The following is an 8,705-nucleotide window of genomic DNA, read 5'->3' as shown; positions in this document are numbered from 1 at the left end:
ATAAATGCTGTACAGCTACACACAGGACTTTAATTCAACTGACTGTGACAACAACAATTACCACAGAAAGGTTCCAACATAGAGTGAATTTGTGCTAGGACTTCAGTGCTGTAGTCAGTGTGCTTGAACCCAGATTAAGGATGTAATTGCAGCATCAGTGGGGGGCTCCATGTCTCAGCTCTAATGATATGTGTGTTATTTATAACACCAAATGACTGAGGAAAGCCTCTGAAGTAGCTAACTGATTATCTGTGTGTGCGTGTGTGCGTGTTTTTAGGAGTACATGTGTGAGTGCATTTTGTATCCAGATAAGCATATTTGGTTTCATGAGAGCATGTCTATGTTTCTCACTCATTGGGAATGTGCCGTATTGAAAACACTGCGAGGATTCAGTGTTTGTTTTTGAGTTATTAAGGCACTTTCCAGCACAGTATGTACATGTCCCCCACCCTGTCCCCCAACCCTGTCCTCTACACTGTCCCTGACTGTGTCCCCTACCCTGTCCCCCAACCCTGTCCTCTACACTGTCCCTGACTGTGCCCCCCACCCTGTCCCCCAACCCTGTCCTCTACACTGTCCCTGACTGTGTCCCCCACCCTGTCCCCCAACCCTGTCCTCTACACTGTCCCTGACTGTGTCCCCCACCCTGTCCCCAACCCTTTATGCCCTGGTGATCCTGCTTTACTAGACAGTGTGACCCAAAAGGCCCACACAGGCATGGAAATACTCAACATCTGTTCATGTGTCTTTCCCTGATACTGATGATGAGGTAATTAACTAGAAGCACAATATTTTTAGAAACATGGGACTAAAATGCAAATGCAAGCACACAGAGAGACAGAGAGATAAATCTAAAGACATCAAGATAGACAGTGGAGCAGGAACAGCAAGGTATTTGGAATACCAAAGTCAAGGGCTTGATTCCCAGGGAGTATACATACTGTAGTACTGATAAATAAGTAAGCCGCTCTGCATAAGACTACCTGCAAAATGCTTAAAACATATCATAGGTATAGTTTTCCCTCACTGTGGGTATGCTGTATGTCTATGGCACATCAAGTCACTGATGAAGTCTATCGATAAGGAAGACTCATGCCTAACTGTCTCAAACTAAGGTAAATAAAGCATATGGCTCCCTTTCAACCTGATTTAGGTAGAAGTCTATGAAGGACAAACTGTCCTTTCCATCTTCCAACCCCTTCCTCCCAAATTGCCCCTCCCACTCTGCATCCCTCTCTAGCTAGTAACTGCGTCAGTATTGATCATGCAGACATAATTTAGTCAGCAGGAATAGGCAATTATTCATACAGAGAAAGGATCCCTGGGGACAGAATATGTTGTCCAATATATAATAGAAAATATTTACAGACTGTCTATACAGACATTTCATCATTTGTATGTGACACTGAATGTGATGGCCTTTGGGCAGGACTAACTGTAAAACTTGTGTGCAAGCCAGAGGAGCATCAAAAGAACTGATTTAGAGTTTGTGACAGATAATTTTACAATCTACTGCTGAGCAACTGGTCGGAGATTCTTGGGATCATATGTGTTCCCTGATCACCCCTGAGGATGAGCAGACTGTTCTGCAATAATGAACCACACACTCACTGGCGTCACACATCCTCAAACCCACTCACGAATGATGAACCAACTTGTGCATATGTGTGTGAGTGAGCAAGTGAGCTAAGTGTGTATGTCATATAAGTTGGTTTTGGTGTTAGTTTATTGTGGAGAGCTATGTGCCAGCACTATTGTATTTCCATTTCGTTTATTGAGTGAAACTGTTACTAAGGTCAGCTATTGGTTAATGGTTATTAAAGTGAGTTGTGGTTTATTAGTTGACCTGAGGGTAATTGTTGAGATTCAGCTGTCAGACACAAATGGACCCATAACCTGCATCCCCATTAGCCCAGCCCAGATTTCAGGGCAACTGAAACAGCATTATGGGATGCTAGTAGAGATAGTTACACTGTAGGTAGAGATACAGTACCAATTAGATGTTTGGATACAGCATTTTCATTGTCTTAAAGGCATTTTAAACTAATGATTTATTCTTATATTTGTTTCTAAGATAAATGTAAAAAATATAAATAAAAAAGTAACAATTAAATAAAATGTTAAGCACCCCTTTAGCAAATAGTTTATATTCAGAACTTCAGTCACTGAACCTACAAATGCTCAGCATATGTGAGAATTTTTTCTAGGCATCATAGGGGCTGCCACTTGAAGCTGATTAAGAGAAAACCAACAGCATTCAAACCTGTCATCAAGTGGTGGCTACTTTAAAGAATCTAAAATCTAGGAATCAATTTTCATTTAAAAGAGCATAATTACATGTGTCATTGTTTTCCTAAAATGTAGAAAATAATAAAAATGAACAAAGAGTAGGTGTGACCAAATGTTTGACTGGTTCTGTATAAATGATACTTGCTATTAGCGTGTGGCTAAGGCATTCTGCTGCTGATGTCCCTGGATCCAGGGAAGTGGAGGTGGTGGTGCAGGGGGGAGGTGTAGAAGTGGAGGTGGTGTACTTAGACCACAGGATCATGTGATTAGTCCTCACACTTTATGATCTCTCAGATTAATAGAGGATTTAAGATCTAATTTCAGGTGTAGACACAAAATAGGATTTTTTAACATCTGAAATAAAAAGGAAGTGAGAGAACAAAATAGAGGGAGAATCATGGGAGAGTGAAAGAGGTAGAGGGAGTGTACAGTGAGCTCAAAGGACTGGAGTGCTAAAGCGAAAGTGAAGCTCCTGCAGAGTTTGAAAGTGTTTGGAACACTTAGCCAGTTGCCGTGCAGGGCTACAGCACCACTGGGGAGAAGCTCTTACACCAGCTGAGAGTGGTGAGTCAGTACTTACCTTTGGAGAGCACCTTGCTCATTGCACCTGAACAGAAAAAGACACCTAGTCAGAGGATTTCAGAGGTTCACCGCTATTGACACTATCTAGGGTATACATTTAGTCTATGAGGGAAATGTTGCAAATGAAACATGTTTGCACATATGGACATCTGTCTGCGACAAAATTGAATTCTGTTGCTAAATAAGTAAAGGCAATATATAGCTGTAATTATTTGACATGTCTTTGCTCAATGTTTTATTTTTTCCTACCTACTATTTCTATGCAAATGATGACTTAGTAGTGTGTATCTGATAAGGCCTTTAGATTATTTTAGACATGGCTGATTTTAACAGTACTGTGTCCTCTCTGCATAAATCGGTATGGCCTCATTCCTTTCAACAGTAGGAAAAGTGAACTGTTACAATTTGGGCAATGTAGAGGAGAGCAAAATATTTTTTGTAGTTCTTTCTACATTGTCTCATTGTTTGTGTGTGTAATAAATAAATAAATTCACAATTCTGTCCTTTCAGAACCCAGTGACTGGAGGAATTACATTTATTTAGCCGTAAAAAACCTTTTGCCTGAGTCTCAACCCTCTCACCCCTGTTTTGCTTCGGCTTGCTCTTTGTAGCTCTGTGAGCACAGGTTCCTCTTCAGAATGGATCCAGCACAGGTGGAAAGAGCAGGAGGGGCTTTAATGATCAGTCTGCATAAGTGAGGAATTTATTTATTTATTTTTTTAATTTAAAAGCGCTTTACAAGTTCCTGCCAAACCAGTTCCTATGAGTCAGAATAAGTCATGCCCTACTGCACCCCACAACAAACAAAGCTGAGATCCAACACACACACACACACACACACACACACACACACACAGAGTGTGTGTAGACTATTGTACATTAGATAAACATAAAAAATAAATGTTTGAGGTGTATAGTACAGGCCAGTGTCCCTTGGCCACCCCCCTCCCCCTCTTAACTTTCCTTCCACCCCCAGTTATTACTGTATACAGATTACAGTTTATTCATAGTAGTACCAATATAGGGTGATGTGCTCCTGCAACCACACAACCCTCCTACCACTTATAGTCCCTCCTCTCAATGCACTCCAACCATTTAAGTTAAGAGAGAGAGAGAGAAAGAGAGAGAGAGAGAGAGAGAGAGAGAGAGAGAGAGAGAGAGAGAGAGAGAGAGAGAGAGAGATAAAAAACCAAGGACAGTAGACAAACTGGACAAGCCCAAAAAAACCCCAAAAAAACAATTTGCATGCCATAGACAATTGTCAAATTCTGTCTGTTTTCAACATTTTCCTAAAAGCTATTTGGAAAAGAAAAATTAGCTTTCAATATATTGTAAGAATTGGGACCAGATTGATTCAACAAAGGATATTCCTTTTACCAGTTGATATTTGGCCAATTAGAGATAAGGGTAGTTTATATAGGGTATATATAGGGTAAATTTGTATTTCTTGCAGTAAAGGGACATAGTTGATATTATATAGATAATTTAGGTTTGGAGAGAAATAAATACCAAGGCATTTAATGGATTGTGTGTCATGTTTGGATGGTATGTCTCAACATTGAGGGAGGGGGCAGCTTGCCTTTTCAGTATATAGATGTAAGCAAGAAAGCCGACCATAAAGGCTACAAAAATTGTACTAACCAAATACATAGAACTGCACATATCTGAGCAATCACATATGAATGTTATATATATATATGAATGTTAACATGCTTATTTCATTTTGTTGTTTAGCCAAAAATGTGTTTAAAGTGAAAGCAAGAAGTAGTTAGACGTGTTTAATGTATTATAACATATTCTGATTGACTCTTGCATGATTCCATGGAAGCATTTAGCCTAAGCAGAGCGATGGAATCTTTGAAAGCTGTTCACACCTGTTTGTACTTTTAGCAAGCGAAAATGAGAATGACCAGAAATTGTGTACAACTTAGTTATAAAACTAAGTTTTGGTTTTACAAATACTGCTTTACGAAGGCTCCTCCGTGTAGTTGGTGATGCATGTCAATCATGGTACCCATTGAAGTCATTGTGTAATTGCTTTTTAAATAATTACTTTATTTTTTTTTACTGAGTCTAGTGCATTGCATGTCACGACCACTTACTGGGCTGGCCGCCATAAACTATACACAAGTAAAGCATAAAGTCCCGCAGTGTTAGTGTTGACATCCTGCTGGGGCAGGAGTCCCCTCAAAAATAACTGAATTATTCTAAATACATTTATCCACACTCACCTACAACTTTGAGGGGTAGGTGGGTGGGTGGTGATCAGCAGCTTCAGCTCCAGCATTTCCCCTTTCAATTATATTGATCTGCATATAAACTGATTTTATGGTGGCATGTCATTGACTCCCTGAGATTTTATTGCACAGTCGGAAGAAAGCAGCCAGCAGTTCAATGAAAGGACAATTATGGTGATAAAGCCCATCCTTGTCAACTTCCTTTCTGTGAAATTATTTTAATATATATCTGTTCTTGAAGCAGAGGTAGAGGGTGAGTGTGTATATATATATATATATATATATATATATATATATATATATATATATATTTTATGCAATTGATAAAATAATGGCCAAATCCAAAGTGTTTGAGAGCCTTGAAGAGAAAGGATCACTCAAGCACCTTTTCAGCATTAAGTGATGCTACTATGCTTGGTGATTTGTTTGAAGATGTGTTGCTATTATACATGTGAATTAAAACTAGTCTGATCTGTGCTTATGAGAGTGGGGATCACCAATCTGATTGATAAAGCTTTACTTATGTTTTTATATCTGAATTTATTAGTTATATGGTAGTTGGAACAATAAGTGTTATAAGAGCAGTTTTTATTACTTACAATGTATTAAAGCACATTAAAGCAGTGGTGAACTCTTAATGACATGATTAAAGGTTTGCCGATTAACCAGAATTGTTTACATTTGTTAGGTCTTCTAAATGCCTTGATTTGTCATGCAATGAACCCTTAGTGAGAAGATCTGAATGTGGTTAGGATGCCCACGGCATAGGCTTAAAAAACTGATATGTTAGGAAGCTCATTTGTATTTGCTGGGTGATAGTCCAATAATTTCAATATTCGCAGTAATAATTAACAAATGATGTACTCAGCTGGCCTAAATAGAGAATAGTTATTAGACTTGCTCTTTATGTGAAATTCAAATATATGGCCATAATGTTCCATTTAATTATTTATTTATTTTAAAATTAACTTCATTTTAAATGTATTTATTTATAAATGAATTTTAGAGTCTTAGAAGACTCCTTGAAGCATGGATGCTATAAAGAAGTGTTTTGCATGTATTCCCCAACTCAAACTGTTACAGACATATTGCTTCTTAGTGCTAGCTATGTTATATGTGCTTAGTGGCTAATAACCTCTGTGTTTAGGAAGCTGTGTTTGTTTTGCTGTTAAACTATGCTTAGCACTCAGCTCTACACAGAAATGTGATTTATGTTTAATTCTGCACACATTCACCCACACAGTTCTCACAAAGCGCAAATGTCATGAAGTGAGAACACAAGATTCTGGCCTTTGTTCTCACAGCCTATCACTAAGGGAATTTGAGGTAGGAAAAATTCTAGCAAAGAAATCAAAGGTGGTCTTACTTCTGCCAGAGCTTCTGTGTGACCAATCAGCTTTGAGGGATCAGAAGATGGCCTAGTAATGTGTACCCTACAGGAACTTATGTGGGAAAGAAAAGAGAAGAAGAGGCTGTATAAAACTGAAATGATAAAACCCCTAAGGTGCTATGTTTAGGGCTGCAAGCGTTTTTAACAGAATTACTCACCATACCCCCAGTATGACACCCTGATCATTTTGGCATAGTATTGCTTCCTTCCTTTTTAATGAATACTTAATGGAATCATTTTATTTTATGCCCATCTGTCTGCATGTGAAATCTGCATTCATTTACTCTCTCTTTTCCCCCATTTCTCTCTCACTCCATCTCTCCATGTGCTGTGAAGCCTGATTGGTTGTGTGTTAGGAGTGATGATTCTATGCCCTTCTCACCTTTCACAGCTGCCAAACTGCTTAGAAATCATTAATTAGTTGCCCAATTGCCAGAACCCCATTGGTTAGCTGTTACCATGACGCAGGCATAACTACACTTCACCTTAGACTGATTATCACATTTTGTTGCAATAGGTTAGTCACTGGTTCTGGATCTAACAAACACACTGCACATTAGCTATATATCCTCTTGTTATGTCCTAATGGCTGTTTGGGTGTGTATTGACTGGTTAAGTCAATGCACAGAGCTCTCCTGTAGCCTGCGTTTCATTATCAAGTCTTGACACAGGTCTCAACCTTCATATGGCCTCAGTGTGTGTGAATATATGTGTATTGTGTATGTGTGTGTGGGGGTGTGAGTGTGCTTGTGTGACCAGGCTCTATCTGGGTTCTGTCTGGGCTCTGTCTGGGCCATATCTGAAATTTATCTGGGCCTTATCTGGGCTCTGTCAGCAGCTGTAATCAGACGTAGAAAAGTGCAGCAACTCTGGCATCTGATAAACGACCACAGAGTGCTATGGTAACACAAGCAAATTTGTGTTTGTATGTGTATGTTTGTTTATGTATGATGTGTAACAACATTCATATTGACTCCTCTCATTCAGTAAAGAGTTGTATTACTGTATTGCTGTTCTTGTAGCCTTGGAATAATCAATCTGCACATTAGGTCAGTGGGCATGCTTGTGTGTGTATTTTATGTACGTATTCTCACTGTATTCAGTAAAGAGTCTGTTTGGTCTGTTTGTCCATAGGCTTGTCTATAAATAAATGGCAGGCTCATGTGTTTGATGTTTACGTGTGTATATGATTCTCTCTCTCTCACACACACACACACACACACACACACACACACACACACAGTAAGTAGCTGTTTACCCTTGTTTGTCCTTGAGGAAAAGAATGGTTGCTGAGTGTCTACAGTATTATTTTTTGGTACATTATTTCTTTGGTACACATGTGTTAATGAGGGGTCAGGTTAAATGCCCCGCTATAATGACATCAGTGTAATGACATCACTCTTATCTCTGTCAGCATCCACCAACATCTATTTGTCCCTGCACTCTCATCGCAAACCTAATTATACCTATGGAATGAGTTTGCATGTAAACAGAGGTTATCGATTTGGTCTCTGGTTGGCATTAATTGGTGTCATAGAGGTCTTTTTTGCTATAGTCAAATATTGCACACACACTCACCCATGCGTAGTTTTTTTGTCAAGCAATAAAAATCACAGCCAGTGCTGTTAAAGACAAAATGAGCAGTTTAACATTATGCAGCTGACAAGGAGATACAGCCTGTTGATGTTTAAAAAAAGAGGTTGTTTAGGAGTTTGAAATACTTCACCACTGCTGGACAGTGATAGACGTCAGAAGGGAAGATAGCAGTGTGTGTGGGAGGGAGGGGTTTACTGCCTAATGCTGATGTGTGTGGGTGAGCGTTTATAGAGAGAGTAAACTGGAAAAACAAGTAAAATCAGGGGTTTGAATTTTAGAAGAATTACAGATGACATGTTGTGACAGATTATTTAGTGGGAAATCACCCAGCAGGGTGTCAGAGTCTCACTGTTAATTATTAAGAAAGGGCCCTTTCTAAGGGGAGGGATTAGATTTCTGCAATTAACCAAGAATGAATGATGATGTCCCTCAGAAGATTTAACAAATCACAAGGATAAACGAATATGACTTCACCTGGGTTTAGGTCACCATACCCTTTCCCCCTCTCTTTCTCTTTCACTGTAGTTCTGTAGGATAACAGATTAACACTACTGTTCTACTTGACCAATGGATTTGTATTTTCTCAGCGTTTTGATGTGAATCTTTGACTC

This window comes from Electrophorus electricus, chromosome 4 (genome assembly GCF_013358815.1).
Source record: "Electrophorus electricus isolate fEleEle1 chromosome 4, fEleEle1.pri, whole genome shotgun sequence".
NCBI lineage: Eukaryota > Metazoa > Chordata > Actinopteri > Gymnotiformes > Gymnotidae > Electrophorus > Electrophorus electricus.
Note: the sequence above shows the minus strand (reverse complement) of the source record.